Genomic DNA, 15,487 nt, shown 5'->3' with positions numbered 1-15,487 from the left:
AGTGATTTCTACCCTGCCTCCTGTTTCCTTATGATAACATTCATCACATAATATTAGTCAGGGAGGCCCCTAGTTTTCTCTCTTGTCTCATAATACAAAGGCCCCTGTTTTTCTCTTAGGAACCACATGTCCTGGTCTTTCAGTCACATGGATCTGTGTCCTTGTTTTGGCGATTGACATGTGACCCAGGTTGAACAATTGGAGTACCTCATCTCAGTGACGGGGTGGTGGCAGGGTCACGTGTAAATGGCCCATCAGACTTCTTCCTGGAGACTAGTGTGGATGTCAGAGGACAGAGTCACAATCCTTCACAACATGCACAATGCAAGAAGAGCCTGGCCACTCTTGGAAAAAACCCACCTGAGGATCAGAGCAAAAGAGAACAAAGCTGGACCAGGTGAGAAAGACAGACTCCAGACGTGGTTTGGGCACCTGGGTTCCGGTGTATCTGAATGCGATTAACCCCTAAACTTCTCAAGTGAGTGAGGCAGCAGAGACTGCTCACCGTTCATTAAAAAATGGCAGCATTCCTCCTTTGCCCTTAAAAAGAAAGTTTATTCTCTGTTATTGGAATTCAGAATTTCATGTATATCCTAAGAGCTACTTTATTGTGTTATTCAAACTTTCTTTAAAAAAAATTTTTTTTTAATGTTTATTTCTGAGACAGAGAGAGACAGAGTATGAGTCGGGGAGGGACAGAGAGAGAGGGCGACACAGAATCAGAAGCAGGTGCCAGGCTCTGAGCTGTCAGCACAGAGCCCAACGCGGGGTTCGAACTCACAAACTGTGAGATCATGACCTGAGCCGAAGTCGGTGGCTCAACTGAGCCATCCAGGCGCTCCAAAACCTTCTTTTTTTCATGTTTATTTATGTATTTTTTTTTTTTTTGAGAGACTGCATGCACACGTGAGTGAGGGAGGGGCAGAGAGAGAGAGAGAGAGAGAGAGAGAGAATCCTAAGCAGGTTCTGTGCTGTCAGGGCAGAGCCCAATGTGGGCTTCACCCCATGAACCCTGGGATCATGACCTGAGCGAAATCAAGAGTTGGATGCTTACCCGGCTGAGCCATCCAGGCGCCCCTGTTATTCAGATCTTCGATCCTTACCAGATTTTTGTCTATTTGTTCTGGGCTGTGAGAAATGTATTAAAGTCGTCTATTATCTGTGCATTTCTGTCTATGTCCTCCTTGCTTTGCCTGCAGTTTATGTTTCATGCAAGTCGTTGCTGTTTTATTGGATGCAGAGATATTGTTATACGTTTATCGTGAATTATAGCCTGTAGTATTATAAAATACACTTTCAAAAAAAATGCCTTTTGGATCTCTCAGTGTGTGTGCATGCATGTTTTCTACCATGTGGTATGTTTATTTGTTTTCTCACTTTCTTTTGGATATCTCTCTTACTATTTGAGAAGGTTCACCTTTTTTTTTTTTTTTTTTTTTGTCTTGTGCATTACCTTTCAATGAATATCTTTACATAATACCTTTAATGCCATATTTATCAGGTATCTTCTATTAGTTTCTTGTTATGAACACTCAGGGTTCACACTTACTACCCACTTAGTGGGTGGGTGAGGGGAACTTCCCCTTTAAAATACTTCCGTTCTCTGAGCTCCAGCCTGGCTGGTGTGGGCACTCCTCAGCCTTAAAGGGAAGTGTAGGGTGCAGGTTTTATTTTGTTTGTTGAATATTCTGACCTCCTTTTCTTTTCCAGCCAGCCATTAAGACGTCCTTCTGCCTGTCCTCCTCCCCATTTGGGTTGCCTCCAATGTGAGACAGAATGAGGTGGGCAAATCTCATTGCCGACTCCTCCCTTCTGACCAGCTCTGGCTTAATAAATTGCTCAGTGAACTAAGGGGAGGGGTCTCTTGCCCAGTCCACAGCCTCACTGGGCTGCACGCTGCAGGATTATACAGATTCTCCACCACCATGGAGAGCACAAATGTTCAGGGTTTAACACCCTCCAAGGTCCCTTCCCCACGACTGTCCACCCACTTGGGCATGGTTCCGTCCCTCTTGCTGTCCCCTTCTGTTCTCTCCTCAGCCTTTCTACTTCCTTCCTGGCTAGCTCATTTCTGCCTTGTCTCTCAGACTCATCAATGGCTTAGACAAATAATAAATGCCGTTTTAGCCCCTCTCCTACCAGCAATTTGCACGCACTGTGTCAAATGCTTCAAATTGTTTGGAGTCGAGTTGCAGAGCGTTGGAAAAGGTGCAAAGCCCAGACGTAAGGCCTGGATCAGTCTCAAAGTGGCTGGGAAGCCTTTATAGATGTTGTTTACTGAGTCTGTTTTGCAAAGACTTGTGTTACAACCATGCCTCACTGCTGGATCTGTTTGTAAGTTGCAAAATCCTGTGTGATTTGGGCTAAATATACATCAGATAGGGTCACTTTTGGAGAAGGACCCCACTCTCCTGGAAAGAAGGGCAGAAGATCTAGCCAGGCATGTTAGCGACTTTTATGAAGTCCCTGAAAGGCTGTCAGCAGGAACACCTTCGCAAGGATCTCGCCACTCACACCTGGCACCAGCAAGCACTCTCCCACTCCTTGTCCCACGGTGGGAATATTTGGGAAGGCTCTTTTCCTCTTGGACTCATTTTAAATTACATTCTGGCAGCAGTTGATAAATTCTATCTGTCTTCTGAGCCCCAGGCCCCCCTGAGATCGCTACTTATAATTGAGGAAAGAACAGAAACCAAAACTTGACTCAGACAGCTTAGGTTTATGTTCTTTGTCAATTTACCTGGGTTATTCCCCAGAGGACCAGGAGGATGAAGTTACCTGGGAGTGAAAGGCACTGAAGAGAGGTCCTTGCAATGGGGGTTCTGCTTTACGCTAAATAAAAATGAACAGTCGACCTCTGACACAAGCGCTTTGATACACGAAGGCCAAATTAAATAACTTGGAGTTCATGTCGAGCCTTCACATAAACATCCAGCCCGTAGCCAGTGGTGCACAATTGCTCTGTGTGGTGTTTTGTCTGCACCGGGCAAGACACAGTTAGTTAGACTCATGTTAATGACTTCAGGGCTCTGGATGTGGTTTCCACACAGGCAGGGCTTTGCCATGGCTACGGACTTTCTGCACGCGTTAGTATACCCCAAAGCGCCAGGATCAGTCCTCAGTGTCTTCATTTTATACCCTCACCATCTGAGGGCTCATCTGGCCTCATGACTTTAATTATTACCCCAATGTGAGCAGCCTTCCAGAACTACATTTTTCGGTCTTTTGCTATCTTTGGAGCACCAGTTCTGAGGCCCAGGTCGGGTGTCCACCATATTTCCGCTGTCTCAACTACCCAAGCACACAGCTCCCTCCGCCACCCAAAACTACATTTCCTTCTCAGCCCTTCTTTATAAATGATGCCTTCGAAAAAGGAGACTACCCTCCCACTAAGGAGTCTCCTGCAATACAGAGTAGCCTGGAATGTTCCAGTGCTGTTCACAGCAAAAGAATTGAGTCCTCTGGCTTTAGTAAGGGGCCAAAAACCAAGCACCTTTTTTTCATTCCCTAGGGTTTTTTTGCAGCATGGGTGTGTGTCCTATGTTGTAGCCACAACCATTTTGGCCTGTTTTATTTTTTGCTCCGGACTTGGTGAAATCCTTCAGTGCAGGAACCGTATTGCTGTTTTTTGTGTGCCCCGCAGAACATCAAATAGTACATGCTCAATAAACATTTGCCGAAAGAATAAATAAGAAAAGAACAAATGAGCAAGTAAGATGTTCTCTAGAAGGAACCTCAGCTTTGAGTTCTCTGGCCTTTAATGACAATATTGGGTCCTGTGGCATTTCAACAGCATGCCTTTTCTGCAAGTCTGTGTCCCGTTCTTTCTTTTTTGAAAAATTTATTTATTTAAATTCAAGTTAGTTAACATCCAGTGTAGTATTGGCTTCAGGAGTAGAACCCAGTGATTCATCACATACATTCAATACCCAGTGCTTATCACAAGTGGCCTCCTTAATACCCATCCCCCATTTAGCCCATCCCCTTACCCACCTCCCCCCCCAGCCACCCTCAATTTGTTCTTTGTATCTAAGAGCCTCTTATGGTTTGCCTCCCTCTCTTTTCCTACCTTATTTTTCCTTCCCTTCCTTTATGTTCATCTATTGCGTTTCTTAAATTCCACATATGAGTGTAATCATATGGTATTTGTCTTTCTGTGACTGACTGACTTTGTTTAGCATAATGCCCTCTGGTTCCATCTGCATTGTTGCAAATCTGGGCCCCATTCTTTCTAAGCGTTCACTGTATGGCTAGCCAGTGGCTTCTAATGCTGTTAGCTACATCTAAAAGGCTAGATGGCTGGCATTTGAGTCTCAGAGGTTTCAAAAATCAAATCTATACATACCGATGCCCTTTTTCCTCCCTCAAAGGACAGAAACGTGGGACAACCTCCTGGAAAATGCACATTCCAGGCAAGTCTCTAGGTTGGGGTTGGGTAAGAATGCATCACCATTTTAAAATTTGATACATATCATGAAACTTTGAGCACTAACCTTGTGGGAACCACACTGTGAAGTTAATCTGGAAAGACTCGTAGCTCGCCTGAAGGCATTTCTTCTTGGGATATGAGAGTCATTTAGAGTTCTAAGGATTCTGCATTCAAGGTCACAGAGAGGATTTTTATTTTTTTTTCCTTTTCAAAAAAATGCATAAAACTGCATGGGTAATGTAAAGAAGCAAGGATAGGAAACCCTACTAATGAAATGAAACCAGCTGATCTCTACAATCCTTTCCACTTCAAAAATTCTGAGTAGAGTATGAATTAATGCTTAAGACACACTAGGGATGTTCATCATAGAAAGCTACCAACTTCACATAATCCCTAATAATTCGAATTACTGTACATAATCAAGTATCTGAACATCGTGGTGTAATTGGCTGAAACCATTCCAGTGAACTCCAGCATACTTAGAGTAAAATTTATACTCCTCACAGTGGATGGGGAAGTCCAACATCAAGCCCCCACCAGTTTTTCCTACCCCATTTCTTTCCATTTTCTCCATCACTCTCAATGTTCCATCCAAATCAGTTCTCTCTTGATTCTTTGAAATATCAACTCCGTGCCTAACCCTACTCGTGCACTTTTCACTTCTTGCTTTACATGCCTGGAATGTTCTCCCACATCTTTGCATAGCTGGTTGATTCTCAAGTCTTAAGTGACTTGAGAATTATTGAAAGTTGCATGTCAAATTCTCTCCCAGTCATTTTTCTCTGCCATATTTTTTTTCTTACAGCTCTTTTCACAGATTGGAGTTTCCCTATGTATTATCATATACCTCCTATTTGTTTGTTTACCTATCTATGTGCTTCTTGTCTGTCTCTTCTACTAGAATATAAATTCCTCAATAAGATGGCCCTGCCAGTCCTTTCCAGAGGAGAGCCTGGCACAGAGTATGTACCTACTCTTAGAATGTAGAAAACCACAGAAAAACATAGCTCCCAACATGGCACTAAGAAAAAGCTGAATAAACCTACAAAATCAAACTTTCCTTGAGCCCATCAAAGGCTGAGGTCGGAAGACAACAAATAAACTAAAATCCAACAAGTGATAAACCTCTTCAAATGGAGATGAGGCACACAAAGTGTGTTTGACAGAGCATGAGAGAAAGAAATGCCTCTGCTAATTGAATGAATTCTGAAAGACCGATGTAGGCTGGTGTGAAAATTTAGAATAACGGGAAGCCCCAGACCCAAAAGGAATCTGTAATCATTCACAAGCAATGTTTTACATGCCTGCACTCGATGCTCCCCAGAAAGACTGAGGGAAAGACAAGAGACCAGCGGACCTCCCTCCATGGCAGAGGCATGCAGGAGGCCATCAACAGCAATGGAGTAAAGAGCCAGGCATGAAATACCATACATTTCCCTCAACCCTTGTCTCAGATGAGGCAAAGACTTCAGCCACTGAAGGAGGGATAGGAAATCTTTCTGCCCAGGGTGTGGGAAGAATCCATAGCTTTTGGGGGGAGGGGGGAAGACAGTAATAGGAAAATGTGTCTTTTGCTGGGGGAGAGGAAGAAAATATTTTTTAGTCCCAGGATCCTGCATGGGCACAAAGCAGAAGTTTGCTATTACTGGGGGAGTGGCAAGAGATTACCTCTTGTCCAAGGGTGTCCACAGATACAAGGAAGAGTTTGACTGCCATGCCGGGGACGGCAGCCCACAGATAATGCTCCACTCCTGACGTCCAGGTACTTAAGACTAAGACTGGACTAGAAGAACCAGGAATCCTCCTGTCCTCACTGTTAGCTTAGGACTGAGTAACAAACAACAGCCGACTCCTCCTGAAGGAGAGGCAAGAGCTTGGTGCAGGTGTGCAGAAGATCCTAGACCTCATTCCAAGCACAAGGTAGCAGCAGCCCAATGAGGAGAAACTTGAAGTCTGTGGTCAGTTTGCAACAACAAGACATGAATCCAGATCAATTATCATCTACATTGACTCAATCTGCTTCCCCCGCCCCTCCCCAACCCAGTAGCCTGATATGAGAAGAGGCATGGTTATTTCCAGGCAAAACCACTATTTGCCTGTGTCTCTACTGTCTTTTTATACATGATATCTGGCATGTAATAAAAACAAATTATGAGACATATATAGATGCAAGTTAAAAAAAGTACCCCATTATTAAGAGACAAGGCATTGACAGAGCTCTGCTCAGAAACTCAAAGATATAACACCTACATTGGAGCTTTCAGAGTTTTTAAAATGACTATGATAATTTACATTAAAAAAATCTAACATGAACAACAGGCATCAACAAATGGGGAATTTCCGCATGGAAATGGAGAATTATAAAAAGGAGTCAGGTAGAAATATTACAAAAAGAAGGCACAACTCCCCAGGGTATCAGAAATGAATAATTATCATGATGGGCTTATGATAAGACAGAACACACATGAGGAAAGAATCAGTGATCTTGAAGACCCATCAATACAGAAATTATCCAAACTGAAATATATATAGAGAGAAAAATAAATGACAAAAAAGCAAACATAACATCCAAGAACTGTGAGACAACAGTATGAAATGGTCAAGCATATCGGTTACTGAAGATCCAGAAGGAAAAGAGAGAGCCCGTATACTGAGATTCATCATAAAACTGCTAAAATCAAAGTCAAAAAGAAAATCTTGAAGGCGGACACAGAGAAAAAGGAAACATTACAACAGGGCAGCAAAGAATACAGCAGACATAAAGGCAAACCTATGCAAGCCAGGAGACAATAGTGTCACATCTTTCAGACACAGAAGGGAAAAGGAAAGTAACCATGAAGTCACAATTTCACATACAGTGAAATGATCTTTTTGAAAATTAAGAATCCGGGGCGCCTGGGTGGCGCAGTCGGTTAAGCGTCCGACTTCAGCCAGGTCACGATCTCGCGGTCTGTGAGTTTGAACCCCGCGTCAGGCTCTGGGCTGATGGCTCGGAGCCTGGAGCCTGTTTCCGATTCTGTGTCTCCCTCTCTCTCTGCCCCTCCCCTGTTCATGCTATGTCTCTCTCTGTCCCAAAAATAAATAAAAAACGTTGAAAAAAAAAATTAAAAAAAAGAAAATGAAGAATCCTTTTTTTCATGTTTTCAAACAAAAGCTAAAAGGGTTTACTGTTAACCAGCATGCACTAGCATTAAGAAATGTCATGTTCAATGAAACGCTTCAAGCAGAAGAAATAAGATGCTCGATGGACATTCGTTTCAACACAAAGAACTGAAATACACTTGAAAAGATGAAAATGAAGGAAGTCACAGAATATATTTTGTTATTTTTAATTGTTTTAAGGGATGATGATTGAAAGCACGTGAAGAGATGCCTGACATCCTTAGTCATCAGAGAAATGTTAATCAAAACCACAATAAAGTACCATTCTGGAGTCACTAGAGTGACCAGAATAGAAAACCCAGACAATACCATATGTTAGGGAGGGCAGAGAGAAACCAGAGCCTTTCTACACTGCCAGTGGAGGTGCACAATGGTGCAACTGCACTGAAACATAGTTTAGTGGTCCTTTAAACAGTTAAATGTGGATTCACCACATGACCCAGCAATTCTGCTCCTACGTGTCTACCCAAGAAAAATGAAAATGCGTCTACACAAAAACCTGTACAAGAATGTTCATAGTTGCACTACTCATTAATAGCCAGAAGGTGGAACCCACTGTGGTCTCTCTGTATGATGGAATGTTATTCAGCAATAATAAATGATAAAATACCAACACATACTAAAACATGGATGAGCTTTGAGAATATGCTAGATGAATGAAGCCAGTCACAAAGGATCACGTATTCTACAATTCCATGTATATGCATTGTTTAGAATTGGCAAACATACAGAGGCAAAGGCAGACTAGTAGCTGCTAAGGGCTGCGAAATCAGGGCCGAGGGTATGACAGCCAAAGGACACAAAAGTTCTTTCTGAGGTGACAAAAATGTTCAAAAATTTACTGTGTGATGGTTGTACATATCTGTAAGTATACTAAAGGACATTAAATTTTACTTTGTAAATGGGTTAATTGTGTGGTATATGAATTGCATTGCAATTAAGTTATTAAGCTTAAAAGAAAAAGAAATGGACTCTCAGGCGGAAAAAGAGTAACAATATACTGTGAACTTTAAAACATATGGAGAAATAAAATGTGCAATGATAAGAGCGCACAGGTTCGAAGGGAACAAATGGAGGTTCACTACTGTAATCACATTGGAATACTACAGCTGAAGTACAATAACTGAAACGATCGACTCAATAATAATAAATTTGGGACCGAAAAACAGGATTCATGAATGGAAAGATATGTCAGTAAAAAATATTCAGATGAAGGCAAGGAGACAAAAAGGAGTGGAAAATGGGAGAAAGAAAATGTATGTTTAGTTGGAATTACAAAAAGAGAAGAAAGAAAAAAAATGGGCACAGATAATATTTGAAGAGATAATGGCTAAAGTATTTTCAAAGATTCAAGTATGTCTCTGAACTTTAAGCAGAATAAATGCAGAGGAAGTCATACTTGAGTACATCATAATAAGTAAAGCTGCTGAAAACTGAAAGCAAAGAAAACCATTTTTGAAGACCAGAGAAAGAAGGACTCATTACCTACAAAGGAGCAATGAAATGACTCACAGGTGACTTCTTTTTTTTTTTTTTTTTTTAACATTTATTTATTATTATTATTGAGAGACAGAGAGAGACAGGGCACAAGCAGGGGAGCGGCAGAGAGAAAGGGAGACACAGAATCCGAAGCAGGCTCCAGGCTCTGAGCTGTCAGCACAGAGCCCCACCCGGGGCTCGAACCCACAAACCGCGAGATCATGACCTGAGCCGAAGTCGGACGCTTAACCTACGGAGCCACCCAGGCTCCCCCTCACAGCTGACTTCTAAACAGAATTTTTGGAAGTAAAGAGACATTGGTGTGACACTTTCAAAGTGTGGACGGAAATTGTCAGCCAACTTGGAATTCAGTACTCAGGGAACATATGCAAATTTTCAAGTGAAACTAATGTGATTTTGTCATACATAAAGACAACTTGTTCCTAGTAGTTCTGCACTAAAATTAAACTGAAGACCATCTCTCAGATTGAAATAAGGAAATGTAAGAAGAGTAGAGCAATTATTGGAAGGTCTTGTGTGGCTAAAATATATGTAGAATTTAAGTACATAAATACAATAGCACAAAATGAAAGAAGAGTAAATAGAGATAAATATTTTACTTTGAATAATACCTTTAACGTGCTTGACCTTTTTGGTTTATACATGACATTACACACCGAATATACATAATACAAATTCTTTCTGGGTGCAAAATGAGCATTTGTCAAATTGGTCACATTGTAAAAACAAGGCAATTCTCAACACATTTCAAATGATTGAAATAGTAGTGTCTTCTCTGCATGGATTTAATCTAGAAATCCATTTTGAAAAAAGGTCCTGGGGAATTACCAGGACCTTTAAATTAATTACAGTCTTAAAATTAATGATACACCTCTGAATGATGGGTGGGTCAAAGGATTATTTGTAATGGGTAGTGGGTAATATTTTGAACTAGATGGCAATAATCATATAATATGTATAAACTTTGGGATACAGCTAAAGCCATGCCTGGAAGGAAATTTTTAATCATAAATGCATCTACTAGAAGAGAAAACTTAAGTGATTGAAATATCCACATCAAGAAATTAGACAAAACAAGTTAAACCCAAAGAAAATGGAAGGTAAAAATACAAGGAGCAGATATTAATAGGACAGAAAACAAATATATAGTAAAAAAAAAAAGCTGTACATGCAAATTCTTTGGAAAGGTTAATAAAATTGAAAATCCCTAATAATACTAAGCAAGATAAAATGAAAGAAGCCAAAAATTATCAATATCAGTAGTCTAGAAGAGGACATCACTACAGATCCTGCAGATAACTAACAGAAAATATCATCAGTGACTTTATTCCAAGAAGCTTGAAAACAAAGATAAAATGTACACATTATTTTAAAAGTACAGCTTATAAAAACTGACAGGAAGAAAAAAATTAAAAATTCCAATTTTGTGAACTAAATTCATTATTAAAAATCCACTCTTTACAAAACTTTGTGGCCACATAAATTCACTTGTAACATTTTTTAAACATCGAAGAAAGAAATAAAACTAATATCACAACTATCTCAGAAAATAGAAAAAGAAGACACTCTTCTCAACTGGTATTATGAGGCCAGTATAACCTTCATTTCATAATCTTTTCAAGGACATCATAAGAAAAGAAAATTACAGTCCAATCTCTTCCATGAATATAGACACAAAAATTATCAACAAAATATTAACAAATAAAATCCAAAGAAATGTATAATGATAATACAGCATGAGCAAATTGGGTTTATTCCAGGAATGCAATGCTTATTCAACGTTAAAGTGTCAGTGTATTTGTCATATAAATGGAATAGAAACCGTCCTATCATCTCAAGAGTTACAGACAAATCCTTTGATCAAATTTAACATTAGTTCACAAAAAAATCTTAGCAAATCAGGAACAGACAAAAATTACCCTAATATAATTAATGGATTTCTTATAAAAACCTTTCAACTAACATCATGATTAATACTAAAATATTTAAACTTTTACCACTAGGAAACGAGACAAAAATACCTGCTACCACACTTCTATTAACATTGTCCCGGAAGTTCTAGGCAGAGCAAGAAACCAAGAAAAGGAAATAAAAGCCATTATGATGGGGTGTTAGTTTCCTGTGACTGTTATAACTAGTCACCACAAATATGGCGGCTTAAACAGACACTTATTCTCTTATACAGGTCTGGAGACTAGAAATCCAAAATTTAATGATTGTGTTCTCGAGGAATTCTCGGGGAGGATCCACTCCTTGTCTGGTAGTTGACCTGCTTCTGGTAGTTGACCTGGTAGTCTCAGGTTTGAGGCTGTATCATCATTCCCTTCCTCTGTTTTCATATAATCTCCCCCTGTGTGTCTGTGTTATCCTCCTTTTCTTTTCTATTCTTTTATAAGGACACACATGATGGCATTTAGGGCCCATCCAGTTAATCCAGGGCAATCCCTTTACCTCAAGATCCTTAACTTAATCATACCTGTAAAGAGCCTTTTTCAACATAAAGGGATGTTTACAAATTTCAGAAATTAAGATTTGACATCTTTGGGTAGCTGTCCATCTACCTTAATGGAAAAGGAGTAAATAAAATTATCATTATTTACAGACAACATGATCTTATAAATCATTAACTAGAAGAATCTATAGATAGACTATGTAAGGTAAGTGAATTTGAGGAGATTGCTAGATACAAAGCATTATTTTAAAATTAATTGCATTTGACATACAATTAGAAAACAAACTTTTATAAAGATACCATAAACATTAGCATAGAAACCCAGTGCGTACCTAGAAATAAATCAAACAAATGATGCACAACACTCCTACAATAAAAACTACCGTAACTGAGAGACACTGGAGAGGGGGTAAATAGCTGGAGGGGTGTATCATGTTTCATAGATGGAAATACTCAATTTTGTAAAGATGTCAGTTCTCCCTAAGTTGATCAATGGATTCAAGGCAATCCAAATAAAGTTTTTTGTTGTTTTTTTAAAATGGAAGTTGACAAGCTGATGCTAAAATGTGTGTGGGAACGCAAGGGGCCAATAATAATCAAGATAAGCTTGAAGAACAATAGCAATGCAGTTCTTAAGCTACCAGATACCAAGACTAATATAAAGCTAAACTAATTAAGATAATGGTATGCGTAATGAAGACACATTGGCATACTCATGGGAAAGAAAGTCCAGAAAGAGAGCAGCACTAACATTACTCTTTCCTTAAGTATTTTCTTCTTCCAGAATCCACTTCTAATCGTCCCGACTCCCACCCTCTCCTCTTCCTTCCTGGCTCATCTAACCCTCAGTGTACTTTTTTTTTTTTTTTTTAATGAGAGAATTGTCCGTAGGTTGATCTTAAGCCTCTACTACTATAATCTTCTGGAAGGAAAACAACAAATCTACTACCTCTTTATATGTAATAAATACTAGCTCTCTTTGTAATTTCACTCACAGAAAGGAAGCCCTGCAGAGAACCATCTAGACAATCCAGTCCAACTTCCATGTCTTATTGAAGAACACGTTTCAATTCTGAAAGGTAAAGAGACCTGCTAGAGTAACATATGTAGTTAATGGAGGAACCAAACCTAGAGTCTGGGTAAGAAAAATTTTAAGCTGACAGTCAGGAAATTCTAACATCTCCGACTCCCTATGAAAAATACGAAGAAAATACTCTGACCCCCTATTAAAAAATAGCCTTTGCTCTTCGTGTATTTCTTATAATATGCTGATCTGTTTTATATTAAGACCTGGCAAGTCTCCTCAGAATGGATTTTCATTTATAGAGTCAATCCTCTGGGGAAGGAGTGGGACGGAAGGGGAGGCAGGAGAGGGCAACCCAGCAGCTCTGAGCCCTCCCTGCTGCATTTGGTCTAAACCTCGAGCAGGGCAGACATCTTGACAAGTGCTCCTGGTGGTGCTGTTGGGGTGGGAGGATGAGGAATAAAATGGCCACACCTTCTAGAGGAGACGGGAGAAGGAGCCCCCAGCTGTTGGCAGTAAGCTGAGTGAAGGTGAAGAAGTTCCATCTTGTGAACCACAGTCTAGGTTCTGAACTGATTTTCCCTTTGAAATCTTATCATGTATGGAGTTTATTTCAGCTCTGCATAGGGCATCAGGGGAAGGGCCATGGAGTTTATTTCAGCTCTGCATAGGGCATCAGGGGAAGGGCCATAGTCCAGACATAGGAACAGTGTTAACAGACTGTGGTCCCACCTCTGCTCAGAGGTCAGTGCTGAGGGACAGGAGTAATCCCAGAGCACTCCAAGGAGGAGAATCTTGGGGAACAAAAGTAGCCACCTTAATGGCCTGAGGACCCACCCGAGCCAGAAATCTCTCTCTATTGCACACTTTTCTCTATTGCATGAGTTAACATTTGTTTTATGAAGGAAGTTACTTGTATCTTTATATCCTCAGTCTTTTGCTTCCTCTGGCATGTGAACCATCGTGCTGGGGAATCTGACCTCACTTTTTTACATCTCTGGTCATCCCTTTCTCTTATCAGAAGATTGGTCTCCTTAATACATGAGAGATTCATTCACAAATAAGCAATCCAACTTCTCACAAGCCAGTTTTCCCTCTCTGTCCCTCTTCTCAGGTTTCTGTCACAACTTGAAGCTCTGTAGCAGGAAACGCATTTGCATCTGGTGACTATGAAATGAATTGCCAACAGTCAGGTGGCAAGGAGAAGAGCCAGGGGCAGGTATATTAGCGGCAAGAGGCTCAGACATCACAGATCCTGGCAGCATTTCAACGGGAGCAGAGAGAGACTTCCTGAGGTGGGAAACAAGACTCTTCCAACAAGAAAAGAAAATTAGTCCCACCATAAGCTCCAAATGACCACAGCTAGCTGCCTTAGAGAGTCAGCCAGGCTCCATTAATGAAAATAACTGGTGGGCAAGGGTTAACATCCGCACCCTAAAAATCTCATTTGGTCTCTGCCTTGAGGGACAGGCCCATGTCAAGACAAGGTAGCCATGGGAAGAGAAAGAGCCTTATTTTTTCCCCTCACCCCTCCATAATGCCCTGTTGTGTCTGGGAAGGAATGGGGATAGAAAGTATGGTGAGAAATTTCACCACATCAAACTGTCTCAATCCCCGTTTTTATAGCTGTTATGGAAAATGGAGGAAGTGTTTAAGCCCTTGGTCCATATGCTTTAAAAAATAATTATAAAATAAGAGAAATATGCATTTCATGCATGAAGCATTTTAAGACACTGGAGTATGAATTTCACAAAAGCCCATGCTTAGGTCAGAACACTGGTTGGCATTCATCACTTACTGTAAACCTTGACTTTAGTGCCTGGATTCCAGGGGAGCCTGTGTCTGCTCCAGCAGCTCCTGCCAGCTTTAGAGTTCATAGCTCTCTGGTATCACAATTTCACATTGTGAGAGAATGTGTCATTCAGGACATACTCTCATAGTCTTTGGTACAACGCATGATGAAAATGGCCAAGGAATATGTCTTCTATGGATTCCTTTTGTTTTTCCTTTTGAAAGGTTTCAGGGAAGATTCGGTGGGTGTTTTAGGAATCACAGGCTTTGAGGGGAAAGAAGGTGTAACCACTTATTTAGTGAAAAATTATATGGTAGAGCAGGATGGCCAAGGTGGTAAGGTCTAGGGCTAGCCTGCCTGGCTTTACTTCTCATGTGCTTCAATTACCAGCTGTATGAACTTGGAGTGTCTGTGTCTCAAAAAATCTTCGTACACGACAAAATGGGGATCATGACAGAACTTAGGCTCATACAGTTGTTGTATGTAAAGGAACACATTGCTGATGAGTACATTGAATACTTAAGAGTTCCTCAACATCCATGTGGGAAACTGCCTTTTACTTGACCTTTAAAAAATAAAATAACAGAGAGGGAGGAAGGCAAACCATAAGAGACTCCTAAGGACTGAGAACAAACTAAGGGTAGATGGGAGGTGGGGGGGAGGGGAAAGTGGGCGATGGGCAGGGAGGAGGGCACTGGGTGTTGTATGGAAACCAATTTGACAATAAATTATATTAAAAAAATAACGTAGAAAAGAGGAATAAAAAACATTCTTGTTGCCTTACTCAATGGGAAACATTGATTAAATTTGGTATGTTTCCCTCTGGTCTTTTTATAACATAGATTTAAAAAAAAATGACACACAGTTGTGAATTTTTAAAAAATTTTTTTAGAATTTATTCAATTTTGAAAGATGAAGAGAGACAGAACATGAGCAGGGGTGGGGCAGGAGAGAAGGAGACATAGGATCTGAAGCAGGCTCCAGACCCTGAGCTGTCAGCACAGAGCCCGACGTGGGGCTCAAACCCACAGACTGAGAGATCATGACCTGAGATGAAGTTGGACACTTAACCAATTGAGCCACCCAGGTGCCCCACACAGTTGTGAATTTGCTACTAATCCCAATCAA

At 40.6% G+C, this 15,487-nt stretch overlaps 1 long non-coding RNA gene across 1 annotated transcript; it reads left to right on the top strand.

Annotated features, from left to right (window-relative positions):
- The first annotated feature begins 349 nt into the window (after positions 1-349).
- On the top strand, positions 350-13,762 carry LOC122240962. The gene is made up of 3 exons (XR_006220800.1): positions 350-397; positions 12,541-12,622; positions 13,682-13,762. It is a non-coding gene; the product is annotated as an uncharacterized LOC122240962 (long non-coding RNA).
- The last annotated feature ends 1,725 nt before the right edge of the window (positions 13,763-15,487 follow it).

Source organism: Panthera tigris, chromosome C1 (assembly GCF_018350195.1).
Source record: "Panthera tigris isolate Pti1 chromosome C1, P.tigris_Pti1_mat1.1, whole genome shotgun sequence".
Taxonomy (NCBI): domain Eukaryota; kingdom Metazoa; phylum Chordata; class Mammalia; order Carnivora; family Felidae; genus Panthera; species Panthera tigris.
Note: the sequence above shows the minus strand (reverse complement) of the source record. Positions and strands in the feature narration are given on the sequence as shown.